Consider the following 27,807-nt stretch of genomic DNA (forward strand, 5'->3'; position numbering starts at 1 on the left):
ATAGTACATATCAACCTTGGGAGAATTGAACATACAGCTTATGTCAATGAAAGCTGGAAAATATGATGTACTTGATGCAGCATCAAAGAAAGTAAACACATCTAAGGTTGTAGGAGAACAACCAAGGAGATAATATTTGTGTTTCCAAAATTAACTGTCCTTTCACTGCTGATCATGGATAAGAAGGTTTTAGGAGTAAAGAAGAGCCACTTCAGAGGCCATTGAAGACGCCCAGGCTAGAGATGGTTGCAGCAGTGGAGATGGAGAGAAATCCCAAACTAGAGTTGGTTGTAGCAGTGGAGATGGAGAGAAATCCCAGTCTAGAGATGACTGTAGCAGTGGAGATGGAGAGAAATCCCAGGCTGGAGATGACTGTAACAGTAGAGATGGAGAGAAATTCCACGCTAGAGATGAGTGTAGCAGTGGAGATGGAGAGAAATCCCAGGCTGGAGATGGTTGTAGCAGTGGAGATGGAGAGAAATCCCAGGCTGGAGATGACTGTAGCAGTGGAGATGGAGAGAAATCCCAGGCTAGAGATGGTTGTAGCAGTGGAGATGGAGAGAAATCCCAGGCTAGAGATGGTTGTAGCAGTGGAGATGGAGAGAAATCCAGGCTAGAGATGGTTGTAGCAGTGGAGATAGAGAGAAATCCCAGGCTGGAGATGGTTGTAGCAGTGGAGATGGAGAGAAATCCCAGGCTGGAGATGGTTGTAGCAGTGGAGATGGAGAGAAATCCCAGGCTAGAGATGGTTGTAGCAGTGGAGATGGAGAGAAATCCCAGGCTAGAGATGGTTGTAGCAGTGGAGATGGAGAGAAATCCAGACTAGAGATGGTTGTAGCAGTGGAGATAGAGAGAAATCCAGGCTGGAGATGGTTGTAGCAGTGGAGATGGAGAGAAATCCCAGGCTGGAGATGACTGTAGCAGTGGAGATGGAGAGAAATCCCAGGCTGGAGATGGTTGTAGCAGTGGAGATGGAGAGAAATCCCAGGCTGGAAATGACTGTGGCCGTGGGGATGGAGAGAAATCCCAGGCTAGAGATGGTTGTAGCAGTGGAGATGGAGAGAAATCCCAGGCTGGCGATGACTGTAGCAGTGGAGATGGAGAGAAATCCCAGGCTGGAGATGGTTGTAGCAGTGGAGATGGAGAGAAATCCCAGGCTAGAGATGGTTGCAGCAGTGGAGATGGAGAGAAATCCCAGGCTGGAGATGACTGTAGCAGTGGAGATGGAGAGAAATCCCAGGCTAGAGATGGTTGCAGCAGTGGAGATGGAGAGAAATCCCAGGCTGGAGATGACTGTAGCAGTGGAGATGGAGAGTAATCCCAGGCTGGAGATGACTGTAGCAGTGGAGATGGAGAGAAATCCCAGGCTAGAGATGGTTGTAGCAGTGGAGATGGAGAGAAATCCCAGGCTGGAGATGACTGTAGCAGTGGAGATGGAGAGAAATCCCAGGCTAGAGATGGTTGCAGCAGTGGAGATGGAGAGAAATCCCAGGCTGGAGATGACTGTAGCAGTGGAGATGGAGAGAAATCCCAGGCTGGAGATGACTGTAGCAGTGGAGATGGAGAGAAATCCCAGGCTGGAGATGACTGTAGCAGTGGAGATGGAGAGAAATCCCAGGCTGGAGATGGTTGTAGCAGTGGAGATGGAGAGAAATCCCAGGCTGGAAATGACTGTGGCCGTGGGGATGGAGAGAAATCCCAGGCTAGAGATGGTTGTAGCAGTGGAGATGGAGAGAAATCCCAGGCTGGAGATGACTGTAGCAGTGGAGATGGAGAGAAATCCCAGGCTGGAGATGGTTGTAGCAGTGGAGATGGAGAGAAATCCCAGGCTAGAGATGGTTGTAGCAGTGGAGATGGAGAGAAATCCCAGGCTGGAGATGACTGTAGCTGTGGAGATGGAGAGAAATCCCAGGCTGGAGATGGTTGTAGCAGTGGAGATGGAGAGTAATCCCAGGCTGGAGATGACTGTAGCAGTGGAGATGGAGAGAAATCCCAGGCTAGAGATGGTTGTAGCAGTGGAGATGGAGAGAAATCCCAGGCTGGAGATGACTGTAGCAGTGGAGATGGAGAGAAATCCCAGGCTAGAGATGGTTGCAGCAGTGGAGATGGAGAGAAATCCCAGGCTAGAGATGGTTGCAGCAGTGGAGATGGAGAGAAATCCCAGGCTAGAGATGGTTGCAGCAGTGGAGATGGAGAGAAATCCCAGGCTGGAGATGACTGTAGCAGTGGAGATGGAGAGAAATCCCAGGCTAGAGATGGTTGCAGCAGTGGAGATGGAGAGAAATCCCAGGCTGGAGATGACTGTAGCAGTGGAGATGGAGAGTAATCCCAGGCTGGAGATGACTGTAGCAGTGGAGATGGAGAGAAATCCCAGGCTAGAGATGGTTGTAGCAGTGGAGATGGAGAGAAATCCCAGGCTGGAGATGACTGTAGCAGTGGAGATGGAGAGAAATCCCAGGCTAGAGATGGTTGCAGCAGTGGAGATGGAGAGAAATCCCAGGCTGGAGATGACTGTAGCAGTGGAGATGGAGAGAAAATCCAGGGTAGAGATGAATGTTGCAGTGGAGATGGAGAGAAATGTTCAGAATCAGGAGACATTGTAGGCAGGATCAAAAGAATTCAATGAGGGATAGGAGTGAAGGTGGGAAAACGCAGTGGGCAACAATGACCCCTGAATTCTGAGATGAGCACTAGTCTCTTTAGTGCTGATGCTGCCTAACTGTGAAGTTCAACTCCTCTTCTTAACAAAGTGTCCATAATTAATTTACTTCTACTAGTCATCCCCGCTCTCATTGCCATAGCATTTCTAACACTCATAGAACGAAAAATCTTAGGCTACATACAATTTCGCAAAGGTGTGTTCTCCAAGGTATTGTGAAGGCTTTTAATATCACTAAAAGATGGCAGAGAAACTTGTAACTTAGTAATGATTGTAAAGACAGGACTTTTCTTATCTGGACTGCAGTGGAAGGGAAAGATCATTAGGTTATGTGTGCACAGTTTCACTAACAATTTGATAGCTAGTCATTCATGTACCATGACTATAGTAAAGTAAAAAGCTTCCTAGCTATTCTCTTTATTACTACTATTTCAAGTATTCTTTTTTTTTTTTGTGAATGTACCTCATGTATAGGATTATCATGCTTTTTTGTAGTTTTATAAAAATAAGAAGTCATAAAATTATTTCCTTTTTGGATTTTTTTAAACTCAGTGGTAATGAATGATTTAGATCTAAAGCCCTGTTTGTAAAACTTAGTTGCCATTTTGATTTTATATGTATATACATAAGATCACATTTTTCAAAATTATTAGTGTTTGGGTTATTTAAATAAGAGGTGTTCAGCTTCTTTGAACATAGGCATATTCAACGTAAACATTAATAACAATTATTTTAATCTGTAAAAATGACAATATATAGTAATATTTTTAAATTATTACCTGTGTAATGGAGTCACTTATTCTTTTATTGACTTTAGAAATATAATAATATATTATTTGTTAAATGCATACAAAATTTTCTTTGTTTTAATCCATATATCCACTCAGTGTGTACTTTGTTCAAAGCGTTTTGGCTGTAATAGGGATAAAAGGCATTAAAGCAGAGTAGACCCGTGGCAGAGTCATAGTTTACAACCATTGTATTAGAGAGCATTGGAGCTCTGAGAGAGACATAAAGTGTTCCTGTCATAGAAATAGCATGTGGAAGACCAGGAGGTCAGACTGTGCATGGCTCATTTCAGAAAGTGAAATGGAGCACCACACCTTGGGAAACGGGAGAGGAGGTAGTGAAATAGAAATGTGAAGTGGAAGAGTTAAATCATGGCCAGATGATGAAGATTCTTATCAGCCATAGGTGCATTTGAATAGTTTCTTTTGGGCAAATGGACATCTATGCACAGATGTTAAGTAAGGAAGGGACACAGGATTTTCTGTGGTTTAGAAAGATTCATCTGGGTACAATGTGGAGACTGAGTTGGTAAGAAAGAGAAAAAAAAAAAAATCCCACAAAACCCAAAGGAAGATCCAATAGGCAGTTGTGAGAATTAAGGCGGGAGGTGGAGGTCACCTGGATTACAGAGGTGTGTACGGAGATTGAGTGCATCAAAGCACTCAGGAGAGAGCTGAGCCAACTGAACTAATGCAGCTTGGTAGATGGGCTGTAGAGAGGGAAGGAACAAGCAAAGACCGGGATGACTCCAGGTTTCTAATTAACCAGAATCTCCACTTATGTAGTATTGCCATGTTCATTGTCTGTTCGTTTAAGTTTCCTGGGTTATTTAAACACCACTTTAGTTTCTTAGATTGAGATGCTCTATTCTTTCTTTATTCTACAAATCACAACTAAGCCTTTACCACTAGAAGCACTAGGAATATAGCAGTGACCAAAAAAACCTTTTTATGTGCCAGTAATGCTGATGAAGATGAATATAAATTCTCATCTTCTGATGTGCTAATTCAATCCCTGGTGGGCATTCTGTATAGTAGTAAAAAGCACAAGCTGTGAAGAGAGATGAACTTGGGTTTTGAACTCTAATTCTGCCACTTACTGACTCCAATGTTAATTAAGTTACTTAAACTTTAGCATCTGTTTCATCACGAATTAAAGGAGAATAATGATCCTATTTCAGGGTTTTAGTTAAATTTTCAGTTAAATTTGTTGCCATAAAAGTATTTTTACTCCTTTCCATCCTTTGAACTATAACAAACGTGACTAGAGCAATGAACAGATGAGGGGGCGGGAGAGATAGAGAGAGGACGAGAGAGAGAGATACAATTTCCAGGGAAATGAGGAAATTACTTTAAAGCTTCATCACATATTTTGAAAAAAGTAGTTGCCAAATATGACTTTCATACTAAATGAGAGACAATGCCAAGCGCTCACACATACCTCTTCTGAATTTTGGAAGGGTTATATGTCATGTATCAGAACTGAGATTTTCAGCCCTCATGGTCATATCTGCTGATCCTACACACAGGATAAGTGAGTAATATTAAAGAAGAGATCAAGATCAATGGCCAGAGAGGTTGGAGTCTGGGTGTGTGGAGCTGAAGGAAGAATGTCACAGGACCCCTTCCTTGTTATCTGGGACACAGCTTCTCAGCAGAGGGAACTGACCTTGGCCTAAGGCTGGGTGAAGGAGGAAGGAGGAGCTGTGGGCGGCCTTGGCACTGATTATGGGAAAAAGCTTAGCAGAGACAGACACCATAACTGATGTTACAGAAAGTGTGTGTCCGAAGAGACTCTACCCGAAGCAGAGAATGGTGAAAATGAAGAGAATCTGTGCCTCAGGGAAGAGGACAGGAAGGTGGGGTGAGAGAGTATCTAGAGTTAAAAACAGACAAACAAACAACTCACATTCACAATCCTCACTATAGGACGTAATATCACTAAGATATCATTGGCATCAAGGAATTAGAGTTATTTTACTTTAAAACCCTTTAAGTAGCATGTAACGTATCTACAGAAAGTTGCATAAAACATATATATGTAGTCAAACAAATACTTCCAAAGCAAACATCCATTAAGTATCCAGAGACCCTTTTTAGGGTAGACATAGAACACTGTAAGCACCCAGAATCTCCCACTGGGACCCTGTTGGTTGCTTACCCTTCTTCTCTGCCAGAAGTAGTACATGCTAATTTTTATAAGAAACAATTACTTCCTCTTTCATAATTTTGCCTCTTCTCTATGTTTCCCCTAATTGATGTGGTTTAATTTTGCTTATTTTTAAAACATTATACAAATTGTTAATACCATATGACTTCATAACGTCAACATTATATTGTAGAGGTTCATTCATACTATTGCATATACTGGTAACTTATTCATTTTTGTGCTTGTATATAATAGCTTGTTATGAATATATATCACAATTTACTTAATCTTTGTTCTCTCAATGCCTTGGTTCTGCTTATGTTTCTACTACTTTTTCTTTTAACACGAAGAAACATTTAAAATTTGTGAGATACTTTTGGCATTGCATGATTATCTTGAGATAAAAGACAGAATATAAAACATTAAAAAAAAAATACCAAGGACTAAAATGCCTTTGTCTCTACCTTCCCAAAGAGCCTTGCCCACTAGAATAGCTTTTATTCAGCCTTGTTGTTTTTAAAAACACATGGAGAATGTCCATCAATAGTGCATCACTTAGGTTTACCTAGTATCTATGTAATGGGTACTTTACAGATACTAAAAATAATCAGATAAGTTGCACAACAATGTAAATGTACTTAACACTACTGAACTGTGTGCTTAAAAATAATTGAGATGGTAAATTTTATGTTATGCATATTTTACCAAAATTAAACAAAATAAATATTTTTAAAAGTAAAAACATACACATTTCTATATTTATAAATGTTTTTCTAATTTTTTCTGTGCAACGAGAATAAAATCCATAGGAACTGTGAGAGATTCTCTCCTTATCATTAGTAATAGTAATTGTTTCGATATATACAATGTGTATGTTAAATAGTTAAGTACAATTTAATAGTAGAGTTAAACAGAAGCATAATGAAAATCTCATTTAGATTTCAGCTATTAGCGAATCAGGATGGTGTAAATGATAACGTAGGTTAGTCCAGCTTCTTCAGATTGTACGATTGTAGGTCACTAAAGTGAGAACTTAATTGCTGAGAGTGTAATAAGGGTATGTTATACTTTCACTTTAGGCATAACTTCAGACAAATAATTTAATAAAACTTGTTCCTTGGAAACTGGAATAGAGAAGTAAGGCAAATGTTTCACTCTGTGTCTTTTGGAGACTAGTTTCTCTCACGTTTTTCCCTCTGCCTACATTTCTCTGTAAATGTTTCTTTCTTTATCTTGCACGACTTCTTTGGAACCTCATCTTAAATATGATCCAGTGTTCCTGAATAACAACACTTGTATTCATCATCTGGAAAAGGAGGTGTCTCTTGGTTCAGATCATTGAGAATGAAAAAGTTGTTATCATAGATCATCTTTCAGGGTTTTTATCTGCAAGAAGTAAGATCTCAGATAACAAGCTGGAGCAGAGTAGGATTTAGTGAAAGAGATTAGGTAGCTCTGAAATTCTTCTTGTTAAAGAACCAAGCTTGAATGTTACACAACTAGAAACAGAGCATCCACCTTGTAAACCCTGCTTTTTCTCAGTTCCTCTGACAGCAGGGAGTAGATGCTGTAAACTCCATTAGCTTATTGAGGGGAACTGCATTTGTGCATCATTCATGTTTTCCTCAGGATCCAGTCTTTTTGCTTGTAGAAGTTACTTCCATTTATGCACTGCTACCTGAGAGTATCTGGTTGATAAAATCTAGATTATGTGTTAAATTCTAGCTGATTTGCTTGCAATTAATTAACCCAATGTTATACAAATACTTAATTGTACCAAACTATTTAATTCAGCAGAATTTTTTAACTGTTTGTGATTTCTACTACTAAAGTGCTTTGAACACAATATTAATAAATCATGTTCTTTATCCTCTAAAAACCTACAATATGGTCAGAGATGATATTGGATTATTGCCTTAATTTGTGAAATTTTAAAAATACCATTCACAGTCTGAAGGATTCTTATTCTGTTGTCTATGTACCATATAGTAATTAATTCTATCCCCAACGTTGACCTGGTACAAAGGAAGGAATAGGTAACATTTGACTTGGGTTTTGGATTAAAAGTAGGTGTTCTATAGGAAATAAATGGCAAAAAGATATTTCCATCTTGAACAAAGGCATGAATGTGTAAAATTTTATAACATAGATGGTCTTTAATCAAGGATTCATTTAAAGAAACAGACCAGGTATGTGTGTGTGTACACCTGCATGTTTTTGTGCATATATATGTGTATGTATGTGGTGTGTGTATATTTGTGTATATGTATGTTATAGGCATACAGGCTGTTATGGGTTGAGTTGTCTGTATACCAAAAACATTGGTTGAGGTCCCCATCCCCAGGACTCAGATGTGAACGTACTTGGAAATAAGGTAGTTGCGAATGTAATTCGTTAAGATGAGATTATACTGGAGTAGTGTGGGCCAAATGCAATATGACTGGAGTCCTTATAAAAAGGGAACATTTGGGTCCAGAGGCATGCCCACAAGGAGAATACCATGTGAAATGAAAGCAGCTCTGAAAGAGGGGTCATGCCTCTACAAACCAAGGAATGCTGAAGATTGTTTGCAAAGCTCCAGCAGTCAGGAGATGGAATAGCATCTCCCTTAGAGCCAACAGAAGACACCATCCCTGATTTCAGACTCCTTGATTTCAAACTTACGGCCACTAGAAGTATAAACGATACATTTCTCTCTCTCTCTCTCTCTCTCTCTCTCTCTCACACACACACACACACACACACACACACACAGGATTAGTTATAGGAATCTGATTTCATGCATTTTTAAGACCTGGTTAAACAATCTTTGTAAGACTGTTTGGCTACTGAACTGTCTTCATGTCTCATGATGGAGATTTAGAAGTCCACAGGGCCAGTAGCCAGGAAGGTACAATAGATGTAAAGTGAGAGAGAGCAAGAAAAGGCTGGAATCCACAAGCACAATCTGGAACCCATGCTAGCTCCCACTGCTTCTGATCCTTCATGATGGAATTAAATGGGAGGCTCTTTCATGGAGTTAGCGCACACCTGTTCCAGGAGTTGGAGTAGCTGAAGGAAAATTTAAAGGAGGATGGAGCAGTTGCAGGCCCAGTCACTGCCTCATTACAACAAGATGAGCCAGCAGGTAAGGGACAATGCGTGGGAGCTACGAAATGGCTGCAGCTCCATTTTAAACCTCCAAAATCTCCACAAGAATTCTCTGGAGCACTACCCTAACCAAAAACATGCAGAGAAAAGAATTTGGGGGAATGTAGTTTAGTAGAGCCAAGTTAATACATTGCAAAGCCACCACCCATGGTAGACAGCAAGGAGTTTTGGATATTATTGTAAGGAGATGGGAAGTATCTAAATTTGACGTTATAGAATATTGTCTGTATTAATACTCTCTAAAATAATTGTTGAAATCTCCGCTGATTTTCACTCACTTTCTCATACTACTATATATAAATACGTATTTCTATCCCTTTAGTAATGGCCTGACCAAATCCATGCAACTTGCCTTGCTTTTTGTAACTTGCCTCAAGAAAGAACTTTTCTCAATGCTGTTTGGAATCAGCTTCAGGAATAGAAAATACTCCTATTTCACTGCATTTTCTACTCTTTCCTTCTGCTCCTCCTCCTACCTCCCAGCCATCACTTATACGACTGTATTTAAACCTGCCCAAAACCTTACTTTCTCTATCACTTGGTGGAAGATTTGCATAATTAGTTGCATTAATTTTATAATAAATTATTTTTTGGTTAATGGTATATTAATTAGCTCACCTCAGTCTAAAATCTAAACATGCTTTGTTTTTCTTTTTGCAAACAGTATTATCCATCATTTTGACTAGCACCTAGGTTTTACAGTTAAAGATTATTTGCAAATACGAAATACTAAATAGACTGCTCTTTAGAAACTTTTTCCCACCTCATTGGTCATTTTGACTGTTCAGTAACCTGTCTCTTACGTTAAACATTCAGGTGACAAAAGTATGTTAGAATTATTTAACTTCTTCAAGTGTTTACTAATTTCCAAATTGATCTCATTAATTTCATTACAACAGCTTTTTAAATAAAACTTTCTTTTATAAAAATAAAAGCTGGCATTTGGAGGCTCAGAACGGGGAGGGTAGATGGAGGATGTGGGATAAAAAAACTACAAATTGGTTATAACGTACACTATTTGGGTTACAGGTGCACTAAAATCTCAGAATTCACCACTACAAAATTCATCCATGTCACCAAAACCCAATGTACTCCAGAAGCTATTGAAACAAAAAATATAACAAAAATATAAAACAAAAGACATTTTACGATACTTACATTTATTTCCTTGACTCTTGCACATGAATACACACTGTATATTTTGTAACCACCTTTGATTCAAGGAGCAGAGACAGCATTTCACAACCAGAAAACAGTGCTGCTTTGTGTCTGCACACACACAGACACAGACACATACACACACACACACATATATATAAATATTTGCAATACTTATTTCTGCAAGTGCAGTAGACTGTAATAACAGTGAATCAACATTGTTTCTTCAATTACATTTTACTGTTAATTTTTTCTTATAAAATATCTTGTTTAGTCACACTAAAAATGGTATAAGTGGCTAAATTACAGTAGAAAGCAGAATATATCATTTTCGTACCTGAAATGTAGAATTATAAGAAATTCCAGTTCTTCAGAGGAGTAGCAAATATTGAAGAACTGTGAACAGCATGACCGTATAAATCATGACTGCTACAGAAAATGGGGGATATACTGCCTAGAATATTGGAAGTGACAGCAGCTGCCATTCTGTTAAGTCTTACAGAGTCATCACCAGATATGTTAAACATCTTTTCTCCAATTCTGTCATATTTTGAAGTTATTTCAGTCTATTGAGTTAAATATAAAATTATTTCATATTTGAATTTTAATTGTTTTTTATACCTTTTCTCCAATGTTCTTTATGATATTTATTTCCAGACAGAAGTATTAGCTTGCATTTGAGCAACTGAGTGTAGAAACCAGGAATTTCCTATTTGTAACCGAAAAAAAGAATATTAAATGACAAAATAACTCTTCTTGAAAACCAAAAGAGGCCAAGAAACACATCTTACTTAGTATTTACTAAGTAAATATATTTACTTAAATATACTTTCATATATTTACTAAGTAAATATACTTACTTAGTATTTACTAAGTAAATACACTTACTTAGTATAATATACTTACTTAGTAAATATATGAAAGTCATGAAAAATTAACACTTTTTAAGCCATTAAGTGATTTGTCTACTATGATGACTATGCCATAGGGCAGGGAGACAGAGTGCTCACCTGTCACTTGCTCTGTCATCATCCTTGTCTTTTTCAGCCTGGTTTTGTGGCCTGTGAAATGAGTATAATGTTTGCCTTTCAGGTTGTTTAGTGATAATACATACAAAATATCGTGGAGAGCCTCATTGCTAGTAGGCATTCCAAATGTTTGCTTCTGATATTATATGATAGACTAATCTATTATTAAATTACAATACAATATATATAATTTTCTGATATAATTAGCATTATTTTTGCTTACTCTATAATTATGCAAAGTAAGAAATGTTTTGTAGAGTGCAACATCACATGTATTTTATTTTATTCTCGACTTATTTTAGGTTCAGTGGTACATTTACAGGTTCGTTATATAGGTAGATTGCGTTTCATAGGAGTTTTGTGTGCAGATTGTTTCATAATCCAGGTAATAATCATAGTAACTGATATGAAGCTTTTGATACCCTCATCCCACCCTTCATCCTCCAGTGGCTCCCATTGTCTATTTCTTCCTTTATTTCTGTCCATATATACTCAGTGTTCAGCTTCAGCTTAAAAATGAGAAGTGATGGTAGTTGGTTTTCTGTTCCTGTGTGAGTTCACTGAGGATAACGTCCTCCAGTTCCATCAGTGGTGCTGCAAAGGACAGGGTCTTGTTCATTTTCATGGCTGTATAATATTCTGTGGTGTATATGAACCACATTTTCTTTATTCAGTTTATTTCTGATGGGCATTTACGTTGATTTCATGTCTTTGCTATTGTAAAAATAGTGCTGCTTACATTTTAAAAGTACCCTTGATGTTTAATCTTTCTCCTATTTTCCTGCTGCTACAGCACCATACCAAATGTACTCAAAGCTACATGGTCATTATTTTTTGTAACTCTAAAAGCTTCTCTTATATGTTAATGCATTGCTTAGCGAAGTTGGCATAATTGTGTCCATCTTAATATACTGATTAGTTTATTAGAATCCTGACAGAAAATATGATATGATCATAGAATTTAAAGTTAACTTTCATCTTTTGTTGAAAGTATAAATTATTTTTAAGGCATTGCTGAGGCATAGGCATTAAGTATCTACTTAGTTACTTCTGGAAAGAAAGAAGCTCTCAATCTAATTTACCTGTCTTATTGTCTAAATAGCTGTAGTTACTAGAAAAATAATTCTTACATTGACCAGAAATTCAGCAATAACTGCTATTCATCAGTCTTACTTCTGCTCATTGCAACAACATAAATCAGTTTACATCTTCCTCCATATTACAGATGTTAATAGAATATTCTGTGCCTTAAAGTCAAGTTTAAAATCTTTTCATGCTTTATATTTTTCTCTAATTTACTCAGCAGTTACTTCTTTGCATGCCATATTTCAGCAAGTATTATAGCGAGTAGCAAGCAGTTTCTAGCTTCCATGTTTACTCTTTCCAAGGGAAATGAAAAAGTATTTTAAACTTGTATTGTCTCAGCTGTGTCTGAAATGACAGTTTCATGCTATTCATGGAGTAGCTCTGTAATAACATCATTTCTCCCTTGGTAAAATCCTATTTATAATGAATGATCCAGACTGCCTTTTCTGTGGCACTTAAAATGTTCCAAATTAAAAACATTAACCCAATTAGTTTGTGTTAAGAACATTCTGGAGGAATGAAGCAATATAGGCATTTGAACATTGAGAAGGTCGGGAAGTGTTTAAAGCAAAGTTTAGGCCTGATAGCTTTAGTCACAGCTTAGGAACAGCAAAATGGAGAATTATTTGTTAATTCCTTTGGCGGAAGCAGAAAAACTCAGCACTTAGCAACTTACTACATAGCAGCTAATGATGCTTGATTATTTTTAAAAGATAAGGAATTGAATTTGATATTTATCATGTACACACATTCCTCCCATTTTGTTTAAGCTAAATTACTGCTTTATTTCTAAATATTTGACATTTTCCATTTTAGGAGTGTTTTGCAGGCTGAAGGTGTCAACTTAGGAATGTTGACAAATTTCAGCATATCTTTAGTGAAACAAAGATTTATTAACTTGTTGCATCCAGGGAGCGTACACATGATGAGGCATTACAGACTGGATATCTTAGTAAGAAGAGAGAGGTTTTTTCTTTTAGCAGGATTTAAGCTTACATTGAATAACTGTAAAGAGTGATTACAGGAATGCAGGGATTAGTTCTCCCTTAAACATCAGATGAGACTGAATTATGGATAAGTTACTGATAAGAAAATTGCCAAAAGGTAAAGTGTCGTGTGACTTCAGTTGTGTCAGTGTTTTAGTTTCTGGTAGGAATATCATGGTCTGATTACTATTATGGCTGAGAGGAAGACTATATCTTGGGAACTAGACTTATAAACATGCCTGAAAAGCCCTTGGCTGAAGCTGTGCACCTGAATGGAAACCCAAGGTTGCTTCTCAATGCCCAGATGACTCACATGGCTAAGATTCTTCAAACAAGAGGGCATGTTCCAGTCTTCCTGGTATTATTTCAAATAGTAAAGTTTCTGATAGTCTATAATTTTAGAAAATAAGTTGTTTTAGCACCTTGTCCTTGATATTGCTAAACATACCATTTTTTAAAGAGTTACAATTTTTTGTGAATACAATATAACCATTTAAATGCACTATAATTTACACCATCATTCATATTTACACCATTACATTTTTTTACATATTGGGCAATTGTTCTAGTACAATTCTATTTAGTGTAAGAAAAATAAATATTAGGTAATTGTTCTAATACAATTCTATTTAGTATAAGAAAAATGAAACCACACAGTCAAAGTGAAGAAAAAACGTTAAATTTTCATTCTCAGAAGACAGGTTGTTCAACCTTCAAGAGATAGATTGCTTTGAAAGACTGTGTAGTATTTTGCTTAATTGATTAATGACTTTTGAAATTTTAGCTTCAGGGACTTTTGAAGATTAATTTAAAATATAATACTGCTATTGATTAAAATAATAATTGGCCTGTTATTTAAGGGTTGTCTTTCTCCTTCAAATGAACTTGTGCTATTTCTGAAAAAAAGTGCCAGATCATCAACATAGGAGGTAGTCAGAAGTACAACTTGATTATATTAAAATGTATCATTTTAGCATCATTAATCTTTACTTTTCAAGGAAAGGCAATAACTAAGGGGTGAAATTGTTATAACCAATGAAAAGTTAAAGGATGCTCAGTCCGGAGGTGTAGAGTATCTTTCCTACCACAGTTCCATGCAAACATTAATTTTTTGCTGTAAATGCAATGTCAGCATCTATAGACTTTGAATAAGAGCAGTTTCTTTTGCTTAATGAGGTGATGTAACCTGTTAATATTTCAGGTCACTACCTTGAGAGATTTCAGTACTTAAGCAATTTAGACTCACAGAAAAAGAGCAGCGGGAGAACAAATAGATCAATACATGATTGCTAAGGCGATGAGAAATTTGTAGCACTTCACTTTCAACATAAGGGATCCTAAGAAAAGACAAAATGTACTGCGAAAATCTGAACAATAACCAGTTTTGACCAGGCAGCAGTTATTCCTGTGGAACAACATAAGCAAAAATATACAGTGAAATTGGTTTGCTATAAAAGAACAAGTAACATTAATGAGATACACACAGGAAATATGTGATAAAGTAGTCTGTTGTGTATTAAAATTTAACAAAAGGCAGACTCATCCTGTACGTATCCGATGAGGTATAGTTATGGAGTCCTTATCCTAAGGTGATTTCATCAATAAGGAAATGAACTAGCAAGCACCTAGAGGCTAATGATGCTATGATGTGTCAGTGTCTTTTAAACTCCATTAGCCAAGGGCAAAAAGAATAGAGATGACAAATACTTCATTAACAAAAGTGCAATTATGAAATAAACTTATAGGAAAATATTAAAGTTTTAGACGTGATGATATTGATGGATTTACATTTTGGGGGGTACTAATATCAATTATGCTACCATCAAAGAGATAATGACTATGAAATAATTTTGCTAATTAAAAATTCCTACACAAATCAGTTGATATTTGACAAAATAACAGTGTACACTATAGATTCTAAATGAGGAGATTTAAAAACTTTGATGTGAATGTCTGTAATGTCAACCAAAATCTAAGGGAAGCTGCATGCCTACAGGAAGCAAGTGTTATTTCTTGGTCTAGCATTGCCTACGACAGCTAGTTTAACTCTGCCTAATTCTGGACATCAGCTTTAGCAAGTTCACTTGGCAAAGAGAACTAGTTCTGTAGTGTTTCACTAGGCTCTATTAGTAATAAAATGATTTGTTTGATTTCTAATCTGTTCAGATTCAGAGTCTTTTTTCAAAATAACAATAATCCTTATTTCACAGTAACTTTGAGAAGTTAAATAATGTTTCCAATATCAGAAAAAGCTTTCAGCTTTGATACAGTCTCTCTCACACCCCTTCTCTTCTAACCCTTCTAATATATAGATGCTCCTCAATTTATGATGGAGTTACATCTGGATAAACTTATTGTACTTTGAGAATATTGTAAGTCAAAAATATATTTTTTGACAGAACGTTTTCAACTTATGATGGGTTTATCTGGACATAATCTCATTGTAGGAAAACACAGTTATAAAGTTGAAAATTCCTTAAGTTGAACCATTGTGAGTTGAGGACCACCTGTAACTGTCTTGGGAGAGTGAACTTTGAGGCGTAGTTTACTTTGGAACAGAAGTGCAGGGCATATGACTTTGCTTATATCCCCTGATTTGGCCTATTGTTGCAAATCTTGTCTCTAACCAATGAAGATGGCAAAATTATCAATCCTCTCTAAACATAGTCTTAATCAATAATATTGTACAAATCCTCTCAGTGGCATTCATCTCTACTTTCCATGCCATATTTTAAAATTTCATATTTTTGTTACTTTTCCTTTTTAGACTTGAATCCTAATGTATAGCTTGCTTTAATTAGCTCAATTTAAATATTTTTAGTATTCACTTTCACCATGTTTATCAGCGTTACCATCTAGGGAGTCACTGTATTCTGAACTCACACAAGAGTCTAAAAATAAAATGTCTTAACTAGTTGGAACTACACCTTAACAAAATAATTTAAAATGACTAATATGATCTGTGTCTCTGCACATCAATTTAAGGTTTTTAAATTCAGATAAAGACTGTTTGATGCCTGTATGCAGGTTCAGTTTCACTTTCAGATTCTACGATGAATTTTTATCGGAATCAGTAAACATTTCAACATTATCAGCTCTTCAGTTTGGGCGTGAACATCAAGCCACAGCTGAGCCCAGCCGGACTCTAGAACTGTGCCTCTAAGAGGAGTTCTGACAATTGCTCTCCTCTTGTGCACAACAGTTTGAGTATCTTTCTTAATTTTTGTCTGTTTTCTCTTTGCCGTTTTAGTGTAAGAATTCTGTCCCAAGTCTGTAATCTAGAAAAGAACTCATTCAAATCATGTTTCATAGAACAAACCAAATTAGTCATCTAAGAACTGAGACAGGAATTTCACCTCAAGGCAGAATTTATTTAAGAAACAGGTTTTCTGTGCTAAAATCTGTTAGATTCTGTAGGTACAACTTTGACTAAAACACAATGATTCTGCCATTATTTAACTTAAAGACAACGTGAGACGAAGGCCAATTACACAGGATTGGGTTATAGCTGCTGAAAACATTTTAAAAAATGAACAAACTTTTTTCTGTATTCTCATAACACTTCTGATACCAAATGTGTGCCTCTTCCATACTAAGCAAGTCTCCAAATCTTCAAATACTAATTGGTGTCCTACAATTCAGTCTAATTCTGACACTGTCTACCCGCAGTTGATATAGATCCCACAAGAAAATGGCTTAGTCCCTCAATATTGCCTCCGCTTCAGATGCCAGTCTTAAGCCCAGGCCCCCCTGCTCCATTTCTAATCAACCAGCTACAAATCTGGTGTTTCTATAACCTTTTCTTTTTTGAAAGGTTTGAAAATTTGCTGGACTGAGTCCCAGAACTCAGGGAAACACTCTACTTACATTTACTGGTTTATTACAAAGAACACAATTTAGGAACAGCCAATGAAAGGGATGAATGGGGCAGTGAGGGTCTGTGGGGTGGGAGGAGGTAGAGTGAGCTTAGAGCGTCCATGCTCCTTACACATGCACCATCGTTCCAGAGCCTCTGTGTGCTCACTGACCCAGAAGCTCTCTGAATCCTATCATTTAGGATTTCTGTGGATGTTCCATGACATAGGCATGATTGATTAAGATATTGGCCATTGATTATTGAACCCAATCTCCAGTGCCTCTCCACTCCCCAGAGGGCAGGAGGTGAGACTGAAAGTTCCAACCCTCCAATAACATGGTTGGTTGGCAAACAGTGCCCATTCTCCAAGATTCACCTCATTTGCATAAACAGGTGTATTCGAAAGGGACTTATTATAAATAATGAGATGATCCTCTCACTTCATCACTCAGGAAAGTCCAAAAATGTTAGGAGCTCTGTGCCAGGAACTGGGTAAGAAGACCAAATATATATTTCTTATTATATCACAATATCACAGGTGCTATTTGAAAGAATAGTGGGATGCTATGAACCCATTCTGACCATCTTCTTTCTTGGGAAGAAGGTATTAGAGACTAGGTGTTACAGTACCTAGTATCACCCAAACTAATAACACTCTTGGTACATACTGTGACAATGCATTAGGAAGAATTGAAAATAAGTTTTGTATTCTTATTCAAGCAAAGCAAGACTCAAATTGTGATAAAAAATTTTTGATGGAAGGAAAAGGTTTAAAAGGATATTCTAGTGTGAAACAGCACTTCTTGGAGCTAGTCAGAGAGGGAGAAACAATTGAATTTGAGTTTTTGAAATGGGTATTTGAACTCTTAATAAATTCATGTTTTTCCAAAAGTATATTTTATCAAATATGATTGAAAAACAATGCATTATGTATCCAGCATCCAGAGTTCCATGTGCATTATCACATTAAAGGTTTTAAAGACCTGAAAGCAAACTGGAAGTTCTTAATCGCAGTTTTTCAAACTTGCTTTACAGGGCAACTCCTTTCCCCTTGTAAAACCTGTTAATATCTCACTGGAATATGTTTTGAGAAACACATTGGAAGTACTGGCTATAACGTACTCTGAAATGAAGTTTAGCTTCACATAAGATTGTCATTCAAGCTGATTACCAAATGTTTCTACTTGTAGCTACTTTTGCTACAGGGAATGGTGGGTAATATGTAGATCACAGGTGTTCGAGGTCAGGCGTTGAATCCTGATTCTATCTATCTCTGCTAGGTGTATGAATGGGAGCAATTTACTCTGGTCCTAAATTTCCTCACTGTAAAATGTGTTTGTTATAAATATTAAATTAGTTGATACACATAAAGATCTTATGTATAGAGCACATAGTAAGCACTCGACAAATATAGATGGTATCTGCACCTCTCTTTAAAAAGTCTAAAGCTGACAGAGGAGTGAAGAATCCCACATACTAAAAACGAACAGAAATCCGAACAAAAAAACAAACATCAGAGGGCAAATGCTATACCATGAATGGATACACCATTTTTGCAAAATACAATCAGGAGATTTGTTACTGAATAAGCAAGATGAAAGCAAAAACAAAGTAAACAAAACGCTATTGCCATTTGCACACTCACAACATTTTCCCAGTGCTAATCCATTTATTTCTTCTTTTTACCACTTCCTTATCTTAAAATTCCTGGGAAAGAAAAGCCTGCAAAATCATCAAGAATGTTTGATACTTTGGAGAATGGAATAGAAAGAAAATAGAAAGGAAGGAAAAGCTGCAAAAATTCTTGTGTGTTCCTCAGAGGAATGAGGTGCATGACAAAATGGGAGGTGGCAGCCAGAGGGAGCCCATAGCTTGATTAAGTCTCACAGGAGAAACCATGACTGCATAAGTGAGGAGAAGAATGAGTACAGATGGTTCCAGGGCAGTTTGTATCAACAGGGGACCCCTCTCCTTGTTTCTTCTCTCTGCCTTCGAAAGTGTTTTTTAAATACCAATATGTTGTCTTTGGCTTTGTCTTTTACTTTTTTTTTTAAGTTTCAGAAAATTAAGAAGATTAAAATATGAAATTTGTCATAAGGGAAGCTCACTTTGGAGACATGAGATCATTTATTCTGGAAAATCAGTGTCTAGGGGAAACAGAAGTAGCAACAGTAGTCAAGCAGACATTTAAGTGAGGCTTTAATCTATAGGCTCAGCACAGATGAAGACTGTATAAAACAACAGATCGGAAGTAGCCAGTCCTAGGCAAGAGACTTTACACAGCATAACGTGTAGAGAGTGTGCAACCTTGGAATTTGACATGTATTTACTTACCTCTTAATGTGCTGTGTGGGACTTTGCAACGGGTGGGAAAGCATGTGTTAAAAGTGTTGATCAAATATGTATCAACACATCTCAATCATTTATCCATCCCATTTAAGCCAAACTATTACACTCATGCCAGACAGGGATAGGAAAGTGACTCTGTAGTAACTCTAGACAAATAACTAGTGAAATATTGTGCATTTTGTCTTGTGAATGGTGACATGCCATGTTAATCAGAGTAACCACATTTCACCTTTCATCTTTCTTTAAATTGAGTCTTTTCGATCTTTTCCTTTCTCATGGAGGGCTAAAGCCTGGCTCCCTACATTTTCTCAGGTATGCCTATGGTTGTAATTATCACTGTATGCTGATGCCATGATTTGCTTCTTAGCCCAGTTTTGTTCTTTAGTTCCTGCATAACTTCTTCATCTGTACCTATACAGGTAAGACCAAAATAGAGCTCATGATCTCCAACCCTAGTGCATTTAGTTTGCAAATCAGTAAGTTAGAAATTATCCATGATACCTCCCTGTCCCTTATCATTTACACAAATTTTGCCATTGATTCCTTCTACATGTCATGAAATAATCATTTAAAATATCAACTTTATGATTGTGTATTATTTTATCATTGTTCTCAAATGTATTTAACCATCTTCTCTTCTGGGTATTTACGCTGGTTCTAAGTTTTTGTTATATATAATATATAATAACATATATTCACTAATGTATTAAATAATATAATATATAAATGATTTTATTAGTTACTCATTATTTCCCTATTGATAATTTCAAACCTCCTAGAAGCCATAAGTTACATTCATAAAATTGGTCTTTGACATAGGAAAACAGTGATGACTCCAAATGTTTTTATTACTTTTGAAACTCTAATAGTTGCAAATTTTCTCATTGTCTATGCATTTGTAAATGTTTTCATTAAGAAGCCAAGAAAATTTAATGTGTAAGAGACCATTAACAATATTAACATTTTAGAATTACATATATCATTACAGATTGCTCCTAAGGATCACGTGTTTCTTTTGTTGACTATATTAAAGAAGACACTAGCTTTGTTAAAATAATTCCTTTATATTTGAAAGAATATTTGGAATATATAATATAAAATGGGTAAAATATTTAGAATCATTTATCTGGAAATAATTCTCTTCATAACAAGTATTTACCAAGTACTAACTATGGTTAGGAACTGTGCTAAGTGCTTTGCATGAGTTGTTTCTCAATGATCTAATGCAATTCATACTATTATCACCATATTGTAGAGAAGAAAAATAACCCTCATGGTAAATATTTGTCCAAGGCTATTAATGGCAAAGAGAACATGCTTTTAATATCTGAGTATCCTGCTATCACTTAGTATTTAAAAATATTATTTAGAATACTAGATACAACTAAATTCACAATTCAACACCTTCTCAAAATAGCCAGCTTTAGAAATATAAACAAGAAAAATCATTTCATCTTGAGTACCTACATCTTGTGAGTCAGTTTATTCATATTAACAGGTCTTATAAAAGTGTTATCATGAAATACTAATAACATATAGTTATAAATGAATTTTACTAATGGAAACAAAGGTAGGACAAATAATCTTGTAAGTCTGTTTTCTTACATATAACAAAGTAACATGGCAGAATTTATAGCCCTATTATTACTTTACCAGATTTCTTCCTCTCGTTTCCAAATTTACTTTTTCTGAATTAGCACATTACCTTTCTTTTCATGAACAAGTAAACAAAGGCCAGAGTGGTTACATTTCTTTACCAAGGCCAGGAACTTGAGTCAAGGACCCAGATACACTTGTGGAATGTAACCATTTCTACTTTCCATTGCACGCTGCTGTCACACATTAACATCTTCTTGACTAAAACTTGACTCATATGATTCTGTGAACACTCAGTAATTTTCAGATATTAAAATTCTCTATCACAGGCAAGTTACTTAAATATTTAAAATGTAACGGCTCTTTTTCTGTCTTCTACAGCTGCCATTTTCTGTAAATATTTAGAGTCTCATTAATTCTATTTAAATCAGGAAATCATCTTTGTGACAAGAACTTTACTTAGAACTACAGGTTGAAAACTCAACATTTCCCACCACATAGATTTTTCTTTGTGAAAATGTTAGAGTTGAGACTGTGAATAACACCTGACTTCAGTTATATTTGTCTTTGCCCTGACTGAGGAAGGGCAGACACTGAGTTTATGTACATAGAGCCTATAGTCAGATATTTCTCTAGTATAACAATTCTTTTCATATTACGTAAAGAATAAGTAAATGCCTTCACTTTGCAAACAAATCTGATCATACAGATAAAGCTACCAGCACCTGCTAAAATCCCCTTTCTAACTTCCCAAACTTAGTGGTTTGTGTCCTGTACTTACAGATCTGTTTCTACACATTTGTGTTTGTAATGGATTTAATGATCAAATACTACTGTATGTTACTGTACAGCACTTTAGGAGGCTGAGGCGGATGGATCACCTGGAGTCAGGAGTTTGAGACTCTCCTGACCAACAAGGTGAAACCCCATCTCTACTAAAAATACAAAAATTAGCCAGGCATGGTGGCAGGCACCTGTAGTCCCAGCTCTCGAGAAGCTGAGGCAGGAGAATTGTTTGAATTTGGGAGGTAAATGTTGCAGTGAGCCAAGGTCATGCCACTGCACTTAATCCTGGGCGATGGGGCAAGACTCCATCTCAAAAAATAAATACAATTTAAAAACTATGTAATTCAATTGTATAATTAATTGAATCATTCAGTGTTTTATTAGAAATAAATATAATTCAATTTTTCTTTTATATATACTTGGTAATATGCATGAGATCTTTCCAAATTAGTATGTTTGGATCTATCACGTTTACTTTTACTGCTGCATAGGAATGTCTGAATCTCTATTTCTGTTTTTTCTTGATTTCAGTTCCTCTAATCCAAGTGTCCATCTTGTCGTCTATCATACAACGCTCCTGGAGGTTCATATCTATTGTTTCTTATTTTGTTTTGTTTTCAACCATTTAAATTTACATCTGGTATCACTGTTACCTTTTTGCTAAATGCCAGTCCTTTTATGTTAAAAGAAAAAAAATGCTGGGAGTAATTTGTGTCTCTGAATACTAACTTTGTCCAGAGGAAAGCTTAGCCTATTCCAATGAGGAATTGGGCTTGCTCAGAGCTCTGTTTCAGTGGTTGTAGGGTTTGTCTGTTTTGATGCGTCGTTACTCCTGGTGTGTAACTGGTCACATCTGAAGGCCTGGAGCATTTGCCATGTCCCTTCTACCATAGCAAGCCCTGAGTTTGATTTTTTCTTCCTTGCCCTGGAGACTGATGATAGGTCTGCTTCGTTTTTCAGACTCTGTGCTGTTTTGGTACATGTCTCATGTTGAAAAAGTTTCACTCACATCTCTTTATGAGCCTTCTTTTCAGTATCTTCACTCTGCGAACGCAAACTGTCCGAGTAGATCTCTGATGCCTTTAAACATATATTTTTTTCTAGCTTCTTTAGAGTCTATTGTGTATAAGTTAGTCCTCCACTGCCAGAAATTAAAGTACCTTCAAATGGCTTTTTAATACTTAAACGGTGTTCATATCAAATAATATCCTAATCATGTACCATTGGTAAAAATCAAAATGTAGGCAATATTCTAAGTTGGATAAGAAATCATACATATCCACTTCCTTTAATTTTAAGACTTTAAATTGCATGTCATTTTTTTTTTTTTTTTTTTTTTTTTTTTGAGACGGAGTTTCGCTCTTGTTACCCAGGCTGGAGTGCAATGGCGCGATCTCGGCTCACTGCAACCTCTGCATCCTGGGTTCAGGCAATTCTCCTGCCTCAGCCTCCTGAGTAGCTGGGATTACAGGCACGCGCCACCATGCCCAGCTAATTTTTTGTATTTTTTTTAGTAGAGACAGGGTTTCACCATGTTGACCAGGATGGTCTCGATCTCTTGACCTCGTGATCCACCCGCCTCGGCCTCCCAAAGTGCTGGGATTACAGGCGTGAGCCACCGCGCCCGGCCCGCATGTCATTTTTATAAGCAGTTTAGCAATACCTATCAAATTTTGGAATGCTCATATATATTGATTCAGTATTTTTTCTTCCAAACATCTATATAAATTATGTACTCATACAAATATACCATATAATAAACCTGTAAATGAATTTCAGCACCCTTTATAGTAGTAAATCCCCATGACCTACCTGATTCCATTACTAGTAGATTGATTTTATAAAGTCCTGTGAATTAATGCAAGGCAATACTATGTAATAATTTAGAAAGGTGAGATAGAAGTACCAACGTAGACCATGAATGAAAACAATCCACAAAATATATGGCAATCCTTACAGGGTATTAAGTGAAACAGATAATTTTAGAAAACTGTATTTTACTTTTAGAAATAACTGTACATTTTAATTAGAAATTTTAATTAGAAATAACTGTACATTATTTATAATTAAAATGTTGTATTAATGTATGAGTATGTGTGAAATAGTAATTGCCTCGAGGACAGGAATGGATAAGGGAACCGAAAATCATGGGATTAGGGTTTTAAGATCATCTTACTTCTTCTGTGTTATTTACCATTACCTGCCAGTCTCAGTGTTTAACTTTTTACTATTTTAGTTTATACAGAATAGGATAATTTGCCTCTAAATGGTAAAGTGGAGTCAATCCAATCACTGGGGCTGTAAAGCTGACAAGCAATTAGAGACTGATTTTCATTTTCATTATCTTTTTACTTCAGTGTTACAACCATATGTGTGATAAGATGTAAGACCAAAGAAAGATCTGTAGATTCTAGTCTTTCTGGGTCATCTATATCCAAGTGAAAATGAACAATGTATGACTGATGATCTACTTTTAACAAGGATGTTTTCTCAGAGATTTGCTGCATTATCTCATGACTTGTGAAGATATAATAGCTAACATTACTATTCTGGTAATATATTAATATAATCAGTTATTTCTTTTGATTTGTTCAAAAAAATTTAACAAATCGCCATAGAAATTATTCATGGGGATGAGTTTATGCTTTTGTATTTTTCTCAAGAGCAAGTTTTTGTATCATTGTTGACACAGTTTTCAATGTTAATGTCAACCAATGTCTACATGGAGAGTACAAAGTTTAGGCAACTTTCAAATTGTTTTTAGCCATCAGAAGGAATTGTGAAGAGATTATTATATAGTTTGTTAATCTGAAATTAGTTGATTTAATCAAGATGTTGGCTCTAGATTTTTGAACTTAATTTTGAAATAAAACCAGATATTCTCAAGGATAATGTTTAACATGTACAAAACTGTCAGAGTTTTCATATGACAAAATTATTTTGCCAAACTTCTGAAAAGGAAGTACCTGCTGGGTAGCCTAGTTACTCTCTAATGGCCAATTCTAATAGAGCTTTAATCTTTATGTGGTAGACAGAGTCACACAAAAATATTCAAAAAAGATATATCTATACTTTCTCATGCTATCACAGTTCATGCAGACAATTATTTATGTTGGTGCAAAAGTAACTGTGGTTTAGCCATGGGATTTTCACCTCCTCCTCCTTTTGTGTGTGATGTGACTCTTCCACCTTTGCCTCCTATCATGATTGTAAGTTTCCTGAGACCTCCCCAGAAGCCAAGCAGATGCCAGCACCATGCTTCCTATAAAGCCTGCAGAACCATGAACCAATTAAACTCTTTTCTTTATAAATTACCCAATCTTGGGTATTTCTTTAAAGCAGTGAAAGAAAAGTGCATTAAAATTAATGACAAAAACCACATTTACTATTGTACCAACCTAATAAAACATTATGAAATATAACAGTTAAAAAAAGACACAATTTTGTCCTTTTGATTTGAATTATGTGTTGCCAGAGTTATTATGAAACTGGCACTGACACCATTAAGAAAGCCTAATTAACCAAGTCTAAGTATACAGGGAAAAAGGCAGTTTCATACAGTGTGATTTAATTATCAGATTCCTATTCTATGTTAATGGAGAAGCTCATCCATTAAATAATATAGCCAGTTACTTTCTGCTTTGAAATACTGATTCTGAGTAAGTGGGAAGTGGAAAATTAGAGACAAAAAGGCACATATAAGCCATCCCATGTTATAAGGTATTTTAAGACCTAAAATCATAAATCTGGAAATTCAAGTTATTTTAGAATTCAATTATCTAATTCATACCTTACGTTGATACGTGAGTTTATTTACACACTTAATGTATTCATTCTTTTTCAGTTGTTCACTATTATAAGATAAGTTGCTATGCATGAAAAAATGATTATATGTTACATATTTAGTTTCTATAAACTTTACAAAACTATTAGTAGAATTAAATATCTCTATGTACCATAATATTTGTTGTATTTTAGGCTTGCTTAAAGCATTCTGGTTTTGATGAAATTAACCCTCAGTTAAAAAACCGAGATCAATATTACATTAGTAGTCCACATTTCTATCAACTACTTTTTGCCTTTTTCTTATTTCCATTGCAGACTGAAAACATCTTTTATATTTAATGGTTTTAAAACGCATGATATATTGCTTTTATTCATCTATTTTTAGATTATATGAGGAAAAATGCCCTTAGAACTGTCCCACCTCCGTGCACCACCACTACCACCACCACCACCACCACCACCATCAGGCCCATAATTCAGCAATAAGCAACAGCCGTTTACTACTGGGGAGGTGAGCACAAGAGTACAGAAAAAAAAAACCTCTTTAAGAAGCAAAGGAAGACTTTACGCTGAAGGTAGGGACCCCGTCTCTGGAATGTGTGTTGCTTTTTCTTCCTTATTCAGGTGTCTCATTTTTTGTTGTTGTTGAAAGTTGACTTCTTCTGTAAAGCAGTGAAAACTGAGATAAATAGTAACTATTTCTGGGGCCACACCTGTTTTGTAGTAGGCCTGTAGTGTGGGTGGTTGAATCAATCCAGCTAGCTGCGCTGAGCCTGGGATTTGTGGTAGTTACCCATTCTCCACAGGCTTCACTTTCCTCTAGTCACCCTGTGCTTCCAATAGGGGATGATTTCCTAGACTGTTTTTCACAAATCTCTCAGCTCCCACCCAGAAGTTAGAATTACCAGGTAGGGAATACCTACTGTTACTATGTTAACTACTTTAGTATAAAAGGTGAACAACATGCATAGGTAATTTTTGCAGAGAGATGGAAATTACAAGGAAAAAATAATAAATGATAGAAATGAGAAGCATGATAAGAAAGAACAATGCCTGCACCAGGCTCAACGGCAGACTTAGATTCAACAAAAGCATGGACCGTAGAAGAAACAAATAGATGTTGAATTCATACAAATAAAGTTTTTTTTCAAAGACACTGCTAAGAGAATTGAAAGATAAGCCACAGACTGGGGGGAGATATTTACAAATAACCTATCTGGTAAAAAACTTATTTCTAAAACATAAAGTGCTCTTACAACTCAATAAGAAACAACTCAAATAAAAATGGATAAGAACTTAAAGAGAGCCTTTACCAAAGGAGATAAAAGAATCTCACATGAAAAGATGCTCAACATCATTAGTCGCTCAGAAAAATGCAACGAAAACAAAATGTGATAGCATTACTCAATTATTAGAATGGCTAAAACAAAACAGAAAGAAAACATGAAGAGCTCATAAATATATAGAACGACTAGAACTCTCATATATTGCTGGTGAGAATACAAAATAGTATAGTCAAATTAGGCAGTTCCTTAAAAAGTTAAACGTATGGTTGCCATATAACCTGGCAATCCCAGCCATAGATTGTCAAAGTAAAATGAAATCTTATGTTCACCCCCAAACCCATCTGTGATTTCAAATAGCAGCTTTATTCATAATCATCTGAATGAGAAACAACCCAAATGTTTTATGATAAGGAATGAAAAAATAAGCTATAATATCTCCATTCAGCAATCACAAGGATTGAATAAATTACAGATACATTTAATAATTTGAATGAATCTGAAATGCATAAAATTAATGAAGTTAACCAGATTTCAAATGCTACGTAGTGTGTGATTCTATGTATGTGATATTCTTTCTCCCTCATTTCATGCAGGTCTTTGCTTAAATGTCACTTCATCAGCAAGGCTTACCATATCACCCAGTCTAAAAGAGCTCCCAACATTCCCATTATACACTTTGCTTATCTATATTTTACTTTCTATGTAGCATTTATGTATATAGCAAGTGTTTACTGATTTACCATATGTATCCCTCACTGAAATATAAGCTCCATGAGGGTAGACACATTTAATTCCTATTTCTCTAAAACATGTAGATATTTCATAAATACTATTAAATAGATAAATGAGTGATACTGCAACATCAAGAGATTATTGATTACTAGCTATGTCAGTAGTAGCTTCTACGTGATCATCAAATTTGGGTTTAAATATACATCTAAGGACAGAGGTCACCACTGAGCAGACAAATCGTAAAAAAACAGACGAGACAGGGGAAGGCTACCATTGAACATATACCGTTTCTAATCAAGCAGTCCCACAAGTTGCAGGGAGTGGGGAATATTTATATTATGCATCTAAGCCTCGTGAGTTTTCACGGCTAATCTAGAAGTATATTTTCTGTTATTATGATCCTGTGATTATT

The sequence above is a fragment of the Aotus nancymaae genome, unplaced genomic scaffold (genome assembly GCF_030222135.1).
Source record: "Aotus nancymaae isolate 86718 unplaced genomic scaffold, 86718_ANA_hifiasm-v0.15.2.pri h1tg000108l, whole genome shotgun sequence".
NCBI lineage: Eukaryota > Metazoa > Chordata > Mammalia > Primates > Aotidae > Aotus > Aotus nancymaae.